Source organism: Scylla paramamosain, chromosome 27, assembly GCF_035594125.1.
Source record: "Scylla paramamosain isolate STU-SP2022 chromosome 27, ASM3559412v1, whole genome shotgun sequence".
Classification (NCBI taxonomy): Eukaryota; Metazoa; Arthropoda; class Malacostraca; order Decapoda; family Portunidae; genus Scylla; species Scylla paramamosain.
Genome location: NC_087177.1, coordinates 4,682,329 through 4,701,697, shown reverse-complemented (window position 1 = coordinate 4,701,697; position 19,369 = coordinate 4,682,329). Strand labels below are relative to the sequence as shown.

General features: G+C 44.6%; 1 protein-coding gene across 3 annotated transcripts in view; it reads left to right on the top strand.

Annotated features, from left to right (window-relative positions):
* Positions 1 to 5,681: 5,681 nt before the first annotated feature.
* LOC135114059 (mucin-2-like) overlaps positions 5,682 to 19,369 on the top strand; it is a 30,038-nt gene continuing 16,350 nt past the window's right edge. For all 3 annotated transcript variants that reach the window (XM_064029712.1, XM_064029714.1, XM_064029713.1), the window contains exon 1: positions 5,682 to 6,606. The gene's annotated coding sequence lies outside the window, so the exon portion shown is untranslated. The remainder of the gene's footprint in view (positions 6,607 to 19,369) is intronic.

Genomic DNA, 19,369 nt, shown 5'->3' with positions numbered 1-19,369 from the left:
TGTAACACCTCAGCAGGAAGCTAATGGTGAGACCCTCCAGCGTTGTGGTGAGGAGTGGAGAGAGGAGGGGAGTTTGGTGGAGGCGGTGATAGGCTGGAAAGGAGAGAGGAAAGGAAGGAGGAGGTGCAGTAACATGGCGTGAGGAGAGACAGGTGGTGTACAATCAGGAAGATGAACAAGTGAGAACGACATTGTGGTGTACAAGTGAGGGGCAAAATTGTGTGAGTGTAGAGGGAACGTAAGGATAAGGAAGAGGTTGTAAGAAGGAACAAGACAAGAAGTGTGAGGCGAGTGTGAGGTGAGGAATAAACAGTATGGTGTAAATATGAAGCGGAGGACATGGTGTGGCGGGGAAATATTAGGTAAGGAAGAACAGGCTAAAGGAAAGGCTAAGTGTGGCGTGAAGGAGGAGGCGTGGAGTGAGGAAGAGCGAGGCATAAGGATGAACTGGAGGCAAGGAAGAAGTTGGCATGGGTGTGAGAGAAAAGAGTGAGGTGAAGCAGAGTGATTAAAAATAATTCTTACTTGGTGCCAATTGTTGTGGCGCCACGTAAGAATTATAAGATTGCATAAAATTACGAGTAATGTTACAAAGAAAGTAAAAGTGACGAAAATAAGATATAGTTCAAATTTATAAGAAAAAAAAAAAGTAAGAACTACAAATTATGCGGGCTGGGATTTGAATATACTGAATTGGAAGTGACGGTGATGAAGGAAAGAGTGAATCGTGAGTGAAAAGAAAAGTGAAGCATGAGCGAAAGGAAGAATGAAAAGTTGGAAAGATGCTCCTGATTAATATTTCCTGCAGACATGCAAATTTAACACGTGTCTCTTGCGAAATTTTGTCTGGAGGGTTTTATTTATCATTGTTTTTATTTGATTTCATGATTACTATTGAGTGAACGCGGAGATGAAGGGAAGAGTGAAGAGTGGGTGATGGGAAGAGAGAAGCTTGGGTGAGGGGATATGTGAAGTGTGGGCGAAGGGAAGAGAGAAGCGTGGGTGAAGGGATAAGTGAAGCGTGGGCGAAGGGAAGAGAGAAGCGTGGGTGAAGGGATAAGTGAAGCGTGGGCGAAGGGAAGAGAGAAGCGTGGGTGAAGGGATAAGTGAAGCGTGGGCGAAGGGAAAAGAGAAGCGTGGGTGAGGGGATACGTGAAGCGTGGGCGAAGGGAAGAGAGAAGCGTGGGTGAAGGGATAAGTGAAGCGTGGGCGAAGGGAAGAGAGAAGCGTTGGCGAAGGGAAGGATGGAGAGGCGAGGGAGGTGATGGGTCACTGGGTGTCTTGAGCTGGGACTGCCCCAACTGGAAAGCCTCCAGATGGTCGATAACCGAGCAGGTGGCGGAACCAACACTGCCAGAAACAGATCATATATTGCCTATAAAATCGACGCCTCCAGAAGAAGAAGAAAAGAAGATGAAGGAAAAAAAAATAAGAGGAACGGGTTTCACCACCACTACCTCCACCACAACTTCTCAATTCATATCATGACTTCCTTATTTTTTGCCCTGCTTTGTATTCTCTCTCTCTCTCTCTCTCTCTCTCTCTCTCTCTCTCTCTCTCTCTCTCTCTCTCTCTCTCTCTCATACTTGATCGTGATAATATCCCTTAGCTCTAACACGCAACGTTGAGAAAGAAAACGGGCGAAAAAAGGTCCGTAGAAAACGGTAAAAAGCTTAAGGTAACTTTGCTGATCATGGGTGCGAACATTATAATTATGTTACTGAAGCAGGAGGAGGAGAAGGAGGAGGAGGAGTAGAAGAAGAAGAAAAAGGTAAAGGCGAAGAGAATAGTTGTAATAACAGCAGCAGCAGCAGCAGCAGCAGTAGTAGTATTAGTAGTAGTAGTAGTAGTAGTAGTAGTAGTAGTAACAACAGCAGCAGCAGTAGTATAAGAATAACAATTGCTCTGTCATTGTCCGAAAGAAAATAAACAATAAATAAATTAGCTACTTAACCCATCCCTCTAAGTTTTATTATATCTCGTATGACTGCATCCTTAAATCACTACATAAATAGTTGATCAAAACGAAATTATACTGAATGATGACACAGTTAACAAATTACTTATATGTATACATCTGTCTTGACGGATGTGCAGTGCTGAATAATTAAAGGAAACTTCATACCAGTAGAGATCAAACCACTGAACGGCTTCGTGATGTAATGAGATTTCTTGCTACGAAACGAAGGAACTTATACAACACGATTATGCATTTTAGGCACAAATCATGCACGAGAAAACTACAAATTAGGTGAAAAAAAGAAGAAGTGTGATGTAAAACTTACTGAAATGCACTCAAAATAACTGTACTAAAGAGAGAGAGAGAGAGAGAGAGAGAGAGAGAGAGAGAGAGAGAGAGAGAGAGAGAGAGAGAGAGAGAAACTTAGACACCCAGTTAAATTAAAGAACAAATCAACCCTTGTGTGTGAAATAAGTGTAACCCAAAAGAGAGAGGAAAACACTAGTGGCAATGAAAACCAGAAAATATGAGACCGATAAATCACCAGTGACGCACAACTGTCCCGCGCTTGCCAAGATGAATTTGTCCTAATCGAGCGAGGCAATAACGGATGGAAGGAACAAAAGGCGAGGTCAGCCAAGGGGGACGCGGACAAGAAAGAGGTTCGATGAAAGAGAGTACGAGGGGCAGAGGAGGCTGAAGACTGCACAGAATGGTTGGTATTTCTGTGGGTGCGATGTAGAGGAAAGTTAAGACTGCAATTTGAAGCGCGTACACTGCAGGGGGAAGGAAGTGTTTAGTGGGGAAGGCCGGGGTGGTGGTGGTGTGGGAGGCGAGGACCAAAGATAGAGGGCGTGGCGTGAGGAGGGACCCAAGGACCTCCCATGCATTCCTGACGAGGTGATGACTTCTGGCATTGGGTGAAGAGCTGCGTGCATCGTGTGTAGTGTTAAAGATGCATTGAATGATGTGTATGTGTGTGTGTGTGTGTGTCATAAGGGAAGAGTAAAGCAGCATCAATTCTCTCTCTCTCTCTCTCTCTCTCTCTCTCTCTCTCTCTCTCTCTCTCTCTCTCTCTCTCTCTCTCTCTCTCTCTCTCTCTCTCTCTCCAGCGTGAAAGACAACAGTGGAGGAAGAGCTCATTAAAAAGAAGATGAATAACATAAAAAAGAAGAAAACTAAGAAGGAAGTCTATTTTTAAAGCTGCAAAGAGAGAAAGAAAAGAAGAAAAGATCTCGTCGTGCCTCTCCTACTGAAAAAAAAACAAGCGGGAATGAATGAATAATGCAACAATGTTTATCTGCTTTAATAAAAAAAAAAAAAATCGTGGACAGTTTTCGGGCTTAATACTAATGGGAGAAGCGTGTTCCAGTAATCCTCTATTGGAAATACAATACAATTTTTCATAGGTTATTAATCTGCCCACAGTTTTGTTCGTTAATTTTCGCGACACGTCATCATTTTTCTTTTTTCTTCATAATGGAGTGGGTTTCATATACCTTTTTTTTTTTTTTTTTTTTTTTTTTTGGTGTGGGGGAGGAAGTTTACGGAGTGGGGATGAAATGTGTTGACATTATGGTGCTAAAGGGCAGTCACATTTTCTGTCTATTAATCATTGCTCATTTGTCGAAAGTAATTGCATTGATGGTTGGCAGATTAGCCTTGCCCTTGATTCGCCATAGATGACGCATGAAATGAGAATGGGATGACTGAAGTGTATGGAATAGGTTATATTTTCATACAGATAATGGGAAACCAATGAGCCCAAGAGGTTTTATACTAAATTAAAAACAATAAATGCAGAGAGAGAGAGAGAGAGAGAGAGAGAGAGAGAGAGAGAGAGAGAGAGAGAGAGAGAGAGAGAGAGAGATACCACAGAACTATATGGAGAAAAGCATTAAATTGATAAGAACGAGAAATTGAATGATGAATGACGAACAATGGAATGAAGCCCGATGGGAAAAATACACCTTTAGCTATCAAATTAAAAGACGATTAAAAAAAGAATAAAATAGTCACCCATACATATCATAAATCATATACATTAACTTCCACTTCGAACAAATTTTTTCTGTCACTATACAATCCAAACTCTGACCTCCGACCTATCTAACTTCCGAAATGCCATCCAGTGAGATACATAAACATTTGTCCTTTATTCTGAAAAAAAAAAAACAAGAATGGCGCGACAAGCGAGTGAACTATATCTCTTTCTTCTCTTGACACACACACACACACACACTCTCTCTCTCTCTCTCTCTCTCTCTCTCTCTCTCTCTCTCTGGACCTGAACCGAACCAAGTCACTGGACCGCGTCGCCACTTCCCTCCCGCAGTGTGAGTGGAGGGAAGAGGCAGGCAGGTAATGGAGGGAGGTAGGTGTGGGGAAGGGGGAAGAAGGTCAGCTTAATATACATGCAACATTTACATGCATGCTGAAGTGGTGTGGATAAGTGGCGTGTTTATCGTGTATCAGGAGGATAACTGATTTTTTTTATTTATTTATTTATTATTAATTTATTTTTTTTATGGATTTTGAGGGAGTATTGTTTGCTTGGTTGAGTGTTGTCCTCCAGGTGGATTAATTGATTTTCTTTGGGTTAAATGTTGGGTGAGCTATTTCTTCTTCCTTTCAAATGTCTTTCGGATTCATTTTGAGAAAGATTATTTTATTCTGTTCTCTTTCAGTCAATAGGTGCTGCTAGTTGGCATTTCCTTCGAAATACTGAATTATTTTATTTCATTTTATTTTAGTTACCTTTTTCTTTTGAATATGAGGACTATATATTTCTTTTTTAGTCAGTGAGTCACTCATTTTGTAAGTGTCAGGTTGCAAGTTCCCGTGTGTGTATCATGTCAGGTCATCTTCCTTTGTATATTTACTTTCCATTCAGAATCGCAGTGAACAGTGAGACGACGGACTTGTTTTGCAATACTTGTCGGAGCAGAGGGAGTGAGGTGCATCAAGTGGCAGCCATGGGCAGCAGTGCTTATTACCTTTACTGACGTGGTGGCTGAGTGCACCCAGCCATTAGCAATAAAAGGAAGCATATCATGATGTTTCCAGGTTCGAGTCCCGCTATACACCTCCACACGCAATGAATCTGTGAGGGATGAAGCCCTATAGCGATATTCTCCAGCGCGGCGCCTCTCACCGTGGCTTTGCACCGAAAGATTCACGTCAACTCCTCAATAAGAGGAATGATCTAAGGATGTTTCTGGCATACATGTGAATATAACACACACACACACACACACACACACACACACACACACACACACACACACACACACACACACACACACACACACACACACACACACACATATAATGAATATATATATATATATATATATATATATATATATATATATATATATATATATATATATATATATATATATATATATATATATATATACACAAAGGTGTGACGAACAGAACTATTGTTTTCTTTCCTGCGAGGTTTCGCCATTCACACACGGCATTTTCAAGCTAAAAAAAACAAAACATAATTCATGTTTTTCACTTTTTTTTTTTTTTTAATATGATTGTTTCTGATTGTGATAATCTTTAAGCTTTATATTTTGAATGTTTTTTACTTATGTTTTATGTGTTTTTAGCTTGAAAATGCCATGTGTAAATGACGAAACGTCGCAATAAAGAAGACAAGGTTTCCGTTCGATCTGTTCATCACACCACACACACACACACACACACACACACACACGACTGGAGGAACAGGTGATATAAGGTGTCTGTTTGAGGGAAGGTGACAGATAAATGGAGTAGTAAGGTTTTGGTTCTCCTGTATGTATACATCCACACATATTCCTTCCGAGTCTTCCATAGCAAGCATTCCATGTCTTCCTTCGCTCATCAATCCATCGTGCTTTATGAAGTCTCCTGTACAGTTTCATTTCTCCGGCGTGTTTGGACAAGACCAGTGTTCTTGTTTCACGTGACGCGGGCAAGGCGGCAGGAAGCAGGTGGTGGTGCAGCGGTAGGTCAAAGCACCTTCGTGTTTCATGTTTACATCATGAGAGCTGAGCACTTGCTCCTTGAGTTTGCTCCTTTGGAAAGAGGCGGGGCGGAGTCTTAGAAATTCTGCATCATAATTTCACCATATCTGTGTCTCTTTGGCTGCGGGAGGGTGTGGGATGTCTGGCTGAGGGAAGTCCCTCCGAGGGGAGGATCGGGGGACGACTGTGAATGCCCTTGCAGTTCTTCCTCGTCTAGTGAGCCTCCGGTGCGCTTCTCCAACCTCGCTTGTCACACACAGCGCGCGGGAAAGAAATCAATAGAGGGAGGGAGGGAGAGGGAGAGGGATAGAGATAGAGAGTTAGAGAGAGAGAGAGCGAGAGAGCGAGTGTGGCCGGAACATGGCGCTGCACGCTGGTGTGTGAGCGGCGCCAGTGTCCCCGCACCTCACTGGCCCCTCTCAGTTATTCAGGAGTCACATACAGTACTCCAAACCTCCTCCTCGTAGTGCAGTGCCTACAGTGCCTACAGTAACCGTATCCATGATAGCGTGAAGCCCCAGGCCACTCCTCGACCCTGGACATGAGAGAGCGTAAGCCACAGTGACACGCCAGAGGTCTCGATCGCCCTCCGTCTGTACGCCTCTCAACATGTCCACCACCAGAGTGAGTAACACCGGCCTCTACCTCAGCCTTCCACGGGCGTGTAGTTCTCAGATCCCTCGGGTCCTGTGTAGCGGCTCCCATCTCCCATGATACACCCATGTAAACCTTAGCACCAATGGGCACCGGCTCACTTAGGTATTCATAGGAAAAGGAGTGGTGTGGCTACTGCAAGAAATGTACAGCTATGTTCGGTTAATGAGCAAACACCTTAGCATTATTCTTCCCCTCGCTAGTGTTTGGGGTTTCCCGTTGTTTTGTGAGGCTTAGTTTACACTTCAAATGAACTTGAGCTGCCTCTTAGAATTCGGAGTGCACCAAAATTTCAAGTTGTTCATGTGAGTGAATAAAAAAAGTGAGCGAAAAAGAATGATTATGTTTATGTGTGAGTTAGAAGTTTAAAATTGTATGTTTTAGGGACCACATGACAACCATAGTGCCATAACTCGGAGGTGCAATAATGTTGGTAATCAACCGGAGCAGCATGAGGCCGCGGTCACTGCTCCCTTCCTGGAAATTACATCCCTACGGTGGTAAACGATTCCTAAAACGTATGTTATAGGGGCCACCATGCTCCAGTGAGTTTCCCTTGTGGGTCGCCGGACGCGCATTGTAGCTGCGTGGGATTTCAGGTGATTTAAACAGCAAGAGTAAATGGAAGAGTGAGGAAGAGAGAGAGGGAGGAAGGGAAGGGGAGGAGGGAGAGATAACTATATGTGAAGAAGGGCACGTTGTAAAGACGAAAATACAGGGAGTACCTCCCGGATGAATTTTGTAGTATGACACGAAGAGAAGCCAGGCGCACCTCATTAGAATAATAAATTGATGTATAAACGTAACTGTCACAAGACTGAAAAAAAAGCATAATTGAAATACCATCTAAATCACACTGGATACCTTTTTTCCCATATAAAATATAAAGAAATACTAAGTACAGTAAATGTCACGACGGCTTCCTCTCCTTTCTGTTCTGCATAAAAATAGCTGCACATTTGCTTCGATGGTCGTGTTTAACAGACCTGTTGAACCTTTGCTTGGATGTTGGACCAGAAAGTAACGACCGTAACAAGATAACGACTGCAGGCCTTGGCAGGGTGGGGCGGAATGAGACGGAAGAGAAAGAGCAGGAGGAGGCTGCCTCATGTAGATACAGTGATGGTGATGAGGCTGAAAACGACGGCGATAATGATGATGATGAGGGATGGGGGAAACGTGTTCATTGGGAGAATCACCATCATCGTCAGCATCTCGACGCCTCCACTGCACCGTCCCTCCTTGCTCCTTGCTCCACCTCCCCTTTAGTCTACCCTTAACGCGAGCGTGTGTGTGTATGCAAAGTGAAATGTGTTGCATGGCATGATAACGATAGGGTGTGGCAAAGTCGTGACTAGGTGATGCTTTTATATAAAATGCATAGTGTGTGTGTGTGTGTGTGTGATAGGACATGACTAACGAGGGCATGTGAAGGATGAAGCGTGACGAAGTGAGGTGCTTGATGTGAGTGGTGAGGAATATTTGCTATCTTAGGCAACTGACAGTGAAACGATAACGTGAAACTCCACCACAGACCTGAAACATGAAATGGACGTTAGGATGACACTTGTCCGCAGGTCATGTTGTATTTTGACACCAATATTAGTCGTTCTCGAAGCCGCAAGGAAGGGCAACTCTGAGAGGGCGATGGAGACTCCTGCAGGATGAGTGATGCTGAAATATTACTGACAGGAGGCTGAAGGATGAAGCACGTAGTGGTTAGAAAGTGAAGTAAATGTTTAAGAGTATAATTACAAAGAATGGTAGTTAAATATAATGACTAGTTCAAATGAGCACGGCAGGAAACACAGCGACAGCAGACACAGAGCGGTGTGATACAGTGGTTGAAATTACAGGGAGATTGTGGCGAAAGTTGAGCGCAAGTTACTATGTATGGGACAAATGCGTGATGAGAGTCGTCTGGTGAGACTGATCCAACAAAGTGTCTTCACATTTAGAGTCAGAAAATTGAGCAAACGGGAGGAATTAGGTTAATACGGCTGGACAGAGACAGTCGCAGTATGGGAGAGTTAACGTGAGAGAAAAAAAAGGTAAACTATTAGCAGCTAAGAAAAACGTAGAGAGAAATACCCTTTAATATTGCAGGTGCTTACTTTTTGTCTTCCTGTGTGTGAAAAATGGATTTCCTGGCGTGGTGCGTGAGGCGACGGACTGCGGGGGGGGGAAGGTTGTGGGTGACGGGGTGCTGAGGTCGGCGGGGAAGTACTCGCACGTCCTCTACATAGAAAAAAAAAAAAAAAAAATGACGCCTGTAAAGGGAAGTCATGTATGTATATATGAACGCTTTTTTAAGAGAGAAAAGTCAGAAAACCCAAACCAAAACACGGAATCAAAAGAAGGGCAGTGGTGCGAAAAAAGTATGGAAATGTAACCAAATTATGCGTTAACAGGAAAGAAGGAAGGGAGAAAAGGGAAAAGAATCTGATGAAGCGGCGACGTGACGGAGTGGTGGAGGAAAACAGGAGTGTGGTGGTGGTGGTCGTAGACGGGAAGATCGGTGGTGTGTGCCTGTGTGTGTGTGTGTGTGTGGTCGAGACAAGCTGGTGACCGCGACCCAGTATCGACTTGAGCTCGTCTTGGGTCCTCCAGTATCAGGCTCGGTGGAGGCAACACGACAATGAGCCATCCGTTCCTCTCCTTCTTTGCAATTGTAAACATCACCTAACTAATTAATCTCAGAAACTCATTGGGACGTGAATGTGTGTGTGTGTGTGTGTGTGTGTGTGTGTGTGTGTGTGTGGAGGCATCCTGTCTTGAGGGCAACAAACAACTTAATATCACTATTGAACACGGACGGACTTCCCGAGACGCGCTGGGGGAGACGACAGAGGAAAGGGAAGCAAAGGAAGGGAGAGACGCCAAAAAAAAGAAAAACTAACGATGGGGGATGTGAGTGGGGGACCGGCACAGGAAGAGGGAGGGAGTGAGGAGGAAGAACAGGGAGGGAGGGAAGCTGGGAGGGAGGAAAAGAGGTACTTACTAGCCGGCCCGTGGCTCCTCCCAACATGCCCCTTTAATAATCTCTCTCTCTCTCTCTCTCTCTCTCTCTCTCTCTCTCTCTCTCTCTCTCTCTGTTCAAACCATCTTTCAGGATTCGGTCGAGTCACAAAATCAAACAAGATCCAAAACAAACTGCCGACACAATAAAACACAAGCGCAAATAATTTTCCTTCTTTTCTTCTTCTTTTTCTTCTCCTCCTCCTCCTCCACCTCGTCCTCCTCCTTCTCCTCTCTTTCCTTCTTCTTCTTCTTCTTCTTCTTCTTCTTCGTCTATTCTCTTCCCTTGACAATTTTTCTTGCTTTGCTTCATTCCCTTCGTCCTTGTCCTTCGTCACTGATTTTTTTTTCTTCCTGCTCGTTCCCCTACACCTTTTTTTTTTCCTTCTCTTTTCCTTTGTCTCTTCCTTTACTTCCCTTGTCTTTCTCATCTTCTTCCTGCTCATTATATTTCATTTACGCATCTCTCTGCCTCTCTTCCTCCTCCTCCTGCTTCTATTACTGCTACTCCACCTCTTCCGCTTCCTATCCTTGCCCATTTTCCTGCTCTTACTCCTCCTGCTCCTCCTCACCAGAGCCTCCAGGTAATGGCTTCCGTCTCCATTCCTCTTTGGGTCGACCTGAAGTGCCTTCCATCCTGCTGCTCCTTCCAACCTTTCCTGAACCAAAATATCTCTGTACCATGCGTGTCAAACTAAAGCAATTTATACTTGAGGCGCCCTTGCTACTACTACTACTACTACTACTACTACTACTACCACTGCTACTACTACTACTACTACTACTACTACTACTGGTGGTGGTGGTGGTGCTCCTGGTATCTACTGGTGGAAGGATGAATGGATAGCTAATGATGATGATCTCTTAAATCCTCTTCTATAAACATTAGCACCGACGAGAGAGAGAGAGAGAGAGAGAGAGAGAGAGAGAGAGAGAGAGAGAGAGACCCGTTCATTTGACAGTCGGGTTTCTCTCCTCTTGATTATTATTTCCGAATTCTGCTGTTTTTTTTTTCCTTCTATTTCTTTTTTCTTAACGAACATCCTGACGCTTCTGACTTTTTATGGATTCACTCAACGTGTGTTTGTCTGACTTTGTCTCTGTCTGTCTTTCTGCTGTCCCTTTTTTTTTCTTTTCCTTCACCTCTCTCTCTCTCTCTCTCTCTCTCTCTCTCTCTCCAGCTCAACACTCTATGAGCAGTACAATAAGACAGCCACTAAAGGTAACAGAATGTTGGGTCTTATCGAACGCTCCCTCTTCGAGCCACGCTGGCGGTACGCGACCCACTCCTGCTAGCCTCCCTACAGATGCAAATCACAATCTTACGTTACACTCGAAGCCATAAGAATAAAGAGTGAGGGGGCTCGATTTACTCCCGCTAAAGAAGAGACCTTTGAGAGGGAGACTTAATCAAATGCTTCTTTGCTGTTGATGGTGACTCGTGCGCAGTAAATAGCAGTAAGAAGAGGAGGAAAAAAAAAAAAAAAAATTTGGTGAAATGAACCAGGCAGTGTGGAAAGTGTGTCATCAAAATAAGGTTACAGGTTCGGTGGGACAGGAAAGGCAGGTAGCATACGAAGGTATATTTAAAAAAGCACCTTGTTCGCTACCTGTCCGTCCACAGCAGGTGTAAAATATAACAGTGTGTTGGTGGGCTTAAAGAGAGAGAGACTCGAATAGTACAGATGATCAGTGCTGGCTGTGATTCTATATATGCTCTCTCTCTCTCTCTCTCTCTCTCTCTCTCTCTCTCTCTCTCTCTCTCTCTCTCAATCAGTCAATCAATCAGTCCATCACTCGGAACAATGTAAGGTAATGAACACAACATGGAGTCAAAGGGATCCGATGGAACAAACAAACATAAGAGCAGCAGCCTTTAACAACGTGCATCATTACCAAGGTCAAAGCGCGAACTGGTGATGCATTTTATTAGGGGGTTTTAAAAGTCTGTCCCTTAAAGTTACTGACAAAATGGTGGTTCGCAAACTGAAATCAATTGACAACTGTGACAATCTGCGTTCATGGCTCAAGTATCGGCTCCCCAAGCGAGAACAAACACACACACACTCTCTCTCTCTCTCTCTCTCTCTCTCTCTCTCTCTCTCTCTCTCTCTCTCTCTCTCTCTCTCTCTCTCGCTACGTGAATTCTCGTAACTTTAATTAATCAGCTGACATACTTTTAAAATCCGAGGATCTGACCTTAAAAAAAGTATTAATTAATTATCACGGTAAGCACGTGTTCTTCTCCTTCTTCATTAGGGTTTTTAAGATTCGAAGTCAACTTTTCCTCCATGCTAAGGGATGAATGGCTGATATTAATTATATGTGAGTGTGTGCCCAGCGTATACAGGAATATGTGTTAAGGGGCTATACCGATTCTCTCTCTCTCTCTCTCTCTCTCTCTCTCTCTCTCTCTCTCTCTCTCTCTCTCTCTCTCTCTCTCTCTCTCTCTTTCCCTCTCTTTCCCTCTCTTCTCCGATATCCGATGAAAAACACACCGCTATTAACGGGAAGGGGAGAGTGAGTGAACGCAGTAGAGAAACACCATACAAATTTAGATCAGGCACGAATCTTAACTAACTCACGTGCAGCTTTACTTGTTTATCCTGCAAATTAATAGTAGTATTTCTTGCAGGCTGCACCCGAGCTTAAAAAAAGATTATTTGTATGAGGCTTCTCTTCCCCCACTCTCTCTTTCCCTTCTCTGGTGCACTTCACCCCACTGCACCCCCTCCCCACCTCCTTTATATCCTCTTACATCTCCAACACTTGGGGGGAATGCGGGGCGTAAGCATTTCCAGCCCTGTTAGTTTATGTTCATTATACGTACAGCTTTCAGTTTAGAAGGCAGCGCATGCGTACTAATAACGGTACATTATGATAGCGTTGTTCTAGACGTTAATTAAGAGACGTGAAAACTCGAAACGTAGCTTGCTTTAGGAATGACTCGTCGAGGTATTGTGGTATTAGGATTATATTCTGAAACACTCCCACACCGAATATCCATGGCATTGAAAAGGCTCTAGTTGAAGTTGCAGGAGTTTTTAAGTGTGTTTTTATGGTTTTAGTGACAGATTAACAAGATTTCTACATTAATAACTGGCGAAACACTCTCGAGAACCCCGCAGATCACCTCCGTCGCCTTTGAAAATAGTCGTGATGAGGAAGCAGGGCGTTTCAGAATACTGGCCTTAGTCTCATGCTTCACTGACTTACTGAATTCTAAAGGCAAAGCTGGCAGATTCTTACGTATGAAGCTACATGATAATACCGTCCTAATTGACATCATGCGTGGTGGATTTTTGAAAAGCAGTTTGTGGGTAGGAATTGCTTCTCGAGTTACTGATTCTGCGCCTCGATGACATGTTAGATTCTCAAGGCAAATAGTGCCAATAGTGGTGTAATGTAATAGTGTTCTTATTGATATCAGACACTAAAGCACTGAAAAGCAATTTGTGGATAGGAATGACTTGCCGGAGTACAAAGGTATTACTCCTAAGTTCCATTGACGTATTATATTTTAATCATCACTACACCGCACTCTACCACACTTACATAGTCAAAATGCTGTTCTTGTAAGATACTCACATCACACCCACACGTTTTTCCATTCGAAAGTCTCTCTTCTTTCCTCCACATCTCTGCAAATTACCTCCACTACAGACCTTCCTCCCTCTTCCTCCCATCCTTCCACCAAAAATAAAATAGAAATAAAAATGAAAAAAAGATTTATTAAGATGAAGCTGGTAAATACGACTAATAGAGTACAAGGTTGTGTTGTTCTAGCAGACATTACCATCCATGGAATCCTGAAAAGCAGCTCTGGGAAAGGTTTTTACTAGAATGTGAAGGAGGCCGGTCAAGGGCACACACAAAAGAGCGAAGGGAAAAATCGGTTAGGTGAAATTAGAAAAAAAAAAAAATCATACCAAAAGCTGAAAGCTGATTGAATTTCGGATATGCTTCGATATTCCTCTGTTAAAATATTATTGGTGGAGGCATTGCAGTATCAGTCTCTTGCTTCACTGACGTGCTACGTTCTCCTTGGATGGTTTGGCTTCTGTTCATGTCATCAGTTTCCTTCCTCCAGCTTCAAATCTCTAAATGTCCCTTATAAAGCAAGATTCTGGTGTTATTACGAAGGAAATTGTTTGAGCATGTTAGATTCAGTGTGGAAATTACTTTCTATTCGTGCAGTTAGTTTCCCTTCTCTCAGCACACTTCAGCACCTAAATGTCCACTATAAAGCAGGATTCTGTTGTTATTACTAAGCAAATTGTTTTAATGAAGTTTCAGGCTTCCTAACTTCCATCAGGCGACCCTCGCCGCTTGGACTTCACAACTATGCATATTCCGTACATATAAAAGTATGTGATGCAATATTTAATGTACTTCTGTACTCTTTCACTGAATGAATGAGGGACTGAGTGACTGACTATGATAAACGAGACACTGCAACATCAAGGTCACGTGACGATGAACTCTAGAGAGGACCATCCTGCTTTCCAGTGTCATGAGCGGTGTATCAGATGCTCCTCCAAATATGTGCATTCTTTTGGCATCTTATCACACAGTTTTCATAGTGATAAAAATGATAACATTTTGTGAGTCTAACCCGGTCTAGTCCAAAACTACAAGAGTAGACAGAAACAAAACCTAAAGGTTCAGCGAACACAACCTTGATGGAGAGAGCAGTGAAGTCAGTAATGGAGGTGCACCTGTTTACCTAACTGTATTTACCGGGATCGGGCAATAATTACCCGCGCTTGTATAGTCCAAGGTCACGCTTGGATGTTAAAATAAAATTTAGCTTTCCAGGCGTCCAGGCGCAAGTTGCGAGCGATAATTAGCTTCCAGGATCATTACTCCTTCACGTGATGGTCCAGATGAATCATTGTGTGTCTCGCGCCGTGGAAAAGTTTGACCGAGTGTGTTTAAAGTTGTAGTGCCGGTGGGAGTGGCACTCTCTGGGCCTCGTGTGTTGGCAGAGGGCCAGCCACGACCCGGACCCGGGGATCAGGAGTGTGTCGCCGCCCACGCTCGTTGTGGCACCACGTGATTCATACTCGTATATTACGTGCTACACAACCCTCTCGTCACCCTCGTTACCTCTCCTCCTTCCTGCCCATGCCATGTTGCCACCCTTTCCCCCTTAAGTGTCCGGCTCCTCCTCTTTCTCATTCTCTTCCTTTCTCAATATTCTCCCTTCTTCCTTCCCATTAAGAAGCAAGATGGTCTAATCTTCATAAATCAATCAGTCAGTTTCCTTCTCTTCACCCTCTCACTTTCCTCTTCCTGTTCCTCTTCCCCTCCGCTCCCTACTTCCTCCTCTTCCTCCTCCTGTTCCTCCTGTTCCTCCTGCTCCTCCTCCTCCTCCTCCACACCCTTTCTCTCTGTCCTACTTTTCCTCCTCTTCCTCCTGCTTTTTCACGGTCTTTCTTCCTTCTTTCCCTTTCCTTCCCTTTCCTCACGTTTCAGCTCCACCACATTTCAGGTTTTCTTAACGCCAAGATAAACCGTGTTAGGTTCTCATTTAGGTCGGATAAATCGATATTTAGTCTCGAATTAGCCGACGGACAAAGTCTAGGTCACAACCTCACGTTTCCGCGCACCTTCCCAGCTGCTGCTGCCTCAAGACGCACAGATCTGCGCGCTCAAGAAAGAAACCAAAGTCGCAATAGCAAATAAGAAAGAACTGCACTCCCGTTAGATATAAATACCACAATTTATCTACTATTCACAGAGTTAATATATATTTACTACCAGCTCTGCAAGGAAAATTCAGAAGAATGAAAAAGAACTTTGCTCAAACTCTTTTTTTCCTAAACTCCGTAAAAGTGTAAGAAACGCAGCAAACGAGCCGCTGACGAGGTGCGGCCAGCAGTAACGCGCCCAACATGAGGTGCTGCCCTGCCGTCTGCTTCTCATCCTCCCCCTCCCTCCCCTGCTTTCCCACCGCGAAGGAAACAAAGACTGCCAGGTGAAGCGGCTCTTGCACCACCATCTCCTCCTTGCCAATAAAATGTCATCAGTCACAAAGCGAACATTAAATCATGTCGAGATGACTGGACAGGTGTGTCGTGCCAAGCGTAACTCTCCTTTCCAATTTTACATTAAAGGCTTTTTGATGTTGGCTGTTTCCGTGTCTGCTTCAGATAATCGCTTAATGAATGCTGTATTTCGTCATTTTAGATTCACCTACGCAGAATACCACAAGCAACACGAACACTCCTTCTCCTTCACCTCCTCTTCTTCATCCTTCTCTTCCTCTTTTTCTCTTCCCCCTCCTCCTCCTCCTCCTCCTCCACAGCCACTCTTCATCTTCCTCTTCTACAACCACTCCTAACTCGACTCTTCTTTCCCTTTTTCCTCCACCCTCCACCCCCCTCCTATTCCGCCATAACTACTACTCATATTTATTCCACCATAATCACTCGTCCTTCTCATCGTTTTACTACTACCCCCCCACCACCACTACCTCTACTACCACTGCCACTACCACTACTACTACTATAACTACAACTATTGACGTCTACGGTATTTCCTGAAACGCCTCGTAGTGTCTGTGTAGTGCCTCGTAGTGTCTGTGCAGCTGTAACATTAGGCTGCCTCCACTAGTTGTCTCCCGGCGCCAGTCAGTCAGCCAGCCAGCCAGCCAGCCAGCCAGCCAGCCAGCCATTCGTCGCACGCCACCAGATAACTAGACTCGGAGCGTGTCAAATAAGAAGCTTTACTGGAACCATCTCGGTGCTGAAACTGTGAGGGATATTGGTTACTTATCTAGCTGATCGGACTATGGATGGTTGAATGTCAGTTAGAGGTGAGAAGAAAACACTGCGGATAACGCTAAGGTAAAGGTGACTATACTTGTACATCTTTTACCCGTCTAGGCGGTAAATGTGTCTGTCAGCGAGTGTAATACTAGCTGATCGGACTAAGGGAGGTTGAATGTCAGTTAGAAGTGAGAAGACAGCACTGCGAGTAAATTAACGCTGAAATATACCGTGTCTATATTCGTACGTCTTTACATGTCTGGGCGGTAAGCGTGTGTCAGTCATCATAATGGCGTGAACGGTGCAGTGGCCTTCATCACCGGGACTGTGGATCTCAAGGCGCATGCTCCCCTGCTCCCTATCCTTATACACGTACAATAATTACGAGGAAGTGATGACAGAGATATGCTCTCGTTAACAAGACAGAGCGATGTAATAGTGATATGTCACCAAGGCATTACAGAAAAGCAAATTTATTACCTAGCCCAATAAAGCTGCAATCTGTATTTGCCTTCACCTGAACACGGAAATAGGCAGAGGAAAACGGGTGTGTCCACAAGAAAAGTAGCGCTCCACCTCTGAGTGTGGACCTCCGAGTGGCGGCGCAGCTGACCCATCCCCTTGAAGGATTACAGGCCTGTCCTCATGGCCTTTGGTAGAAGGTCACCTGCGTGCACCGCTCGTCACCCTCATTGATGTAATGTGATTCCTTTAAGTTTTCATTCAAATCAATTTATTTTTTTCATCTGCAACACCCACACGAGCAAAACTGTCAATTTCAAAAGGAAATGCGCAGGTAGTGATAATATTACCAATTTTTAATATTAGTACTATAGTATCAGTAGCAGGAGGCATGTGGCAATAATATTTACGATTATTACAAGAAATATTATCGCTGGAATTACAACTACTACTACCACCACCACCACCAGTACTGCTGCTATTACTACTACTACTACTACTACTACTGCTACTACTACTACTACTACTACTACTACTACTACTACTACTACTACTGCTACTACTACTACTATTACTACGACTGCTACTACTATTACCACTACTGCTACTACTACTAGTGACGTTCGTAAGTAACAATTAAAACATTGCTATAACACAGCCTACGTGGCCTAAGGTTGCATGCACGATGGCACCAGGACATCAGCGGGCCTGACAGGAAGGTCCCGGCGGGGGAGGTGCTGCAGTGCTAGCCACCACTAGCAGCGGCAGCAAATGCGGGTGCGGCAGCCACAGTCTGGGTTGTTCGGCTGCCGGCGCGTCTCAGCCACCAAGAAAGGGGGGAGAGAGATCATGGTGGATATGGAGGAGGTTTTGTATTGTGAGAGAGGAGGGTAGAGGTAAACAGGGAGGACAGCAGCAGTCTCCTTCTTCCTCCAGACAGGCGCCACGCTGACACACTTTCAGTTGCGTGGATCAAGTTCAGCTGTTTATGTTTGTTCCCGTTTGGGCGGTAATCAGCAGCGCCTGGGAGGGGAAAGGGAGGGTGGCGGCGGATGTTACTCCTGTATGTGTTCCGTGGAGGTGGGAAGTGTGGCGTGGAGGCAGAAACAGACGTGTCGTGCATTAGGTCGTGTCTGACTCGGCCGCCATGTATGCTGCTGTCTGGTACACCGGCCAACACCAGACTTCACTATGCACGCTTTTAAGGACGGTTTCAGTTTAATTAATAATGAGAGACAGAGAGAGAGAGAGAGAGAGAGAGAGAGAGAGAGAGAGAGAGAGAGAGAGAGAGAGAGAGAGAGAAAGAGAGAGCGCTCCTTGACTTTTCCCTCTATCTACTCACACCTGTCCACATCACAAGCGCCTTCGGTCACCCCGCCGTCTTGTTAAAGCTTTGGAGCGTGGGGGGCGGGGGCGGGGCGCCTGGAGGCGGCGGGGGCGAGGAAAGGGACTCGAGGGGATTAAACAACTGAGGGAGAGAGAAGGGAGAAGGAGAGTGAGCGGAAGGTTACCGTAAGAAACGCGACACGAGGAACTATCGTCTGCACCACCACACTTGCACGGCTTAATAAACCACAAATTACAACGCAAAATTGAAAATGCAAGTTTAGGATGTCGGTTTTATGTTTTTTGTTCCTGCTCATCTCTTCTGTGTTGTCTTCCTGTTGTTGCATAAATATAACGAAGGAAAGATGTAACAGTGGATGCAAATAAACGACTGATAGTGATATATTACGAAAAGAGACCAAGTAAAAAATAAACAGCAGTACTCAGCCTTATATTCTAGAGGCCCTACAATTCTACAATTACGTGGCCATACATCCACACAGCGTATATCACACTGCACCCAGAAAAAAGAAAAAACTGTATGCAAGAACACCCGTACAGCAAGAACGTGGATAGTACACATAAAGTAGCACACGCACGAGCATGAGGCAAGAAACGTATATCCCACAAGAGTACACAAGGCTTTGGTGGGAAGGCGGGAACAGGGAGAAAAGTGAAACAGCGGGCGTGTGGGAGGACGCGGGCAGGGTGCAGGACAACGATCTTGCTGCAGGTCACCGTTCTGTCCTCCATCACGAGTCCCGTAGGTAATAGGATGCTGGTGGTCTTGCATCACTCTCTGCTCCACATGCAGTACGCGGCACACACTCCTGCGTGCTCCAGCATACTCCTGCACACCCCAGCACGGCGGTGTATGTGAGCACGGGAGCGATAAAAACGTCAGTGGAAGCGAGGGGGAGAATGTAAGGTTAACAGCCGGTATACGAACCCCAAATATATGCAAACCTTTTGTTCTCTCTCTCTCTCTCTCTCTCTCTCTCTCTCTCTCTCTCTCTCTCTCTCTCTCTCTCTCTCTCTCTCATTTCTGAACGATTGCACGTCTTTAAAACTCAAGTGGACGGACACAAAACAGTAAAATCGTGTTTTTTTTTTGGGGGGGGTATCTTTCAACACTCGCCTTTATACTGTCAGCG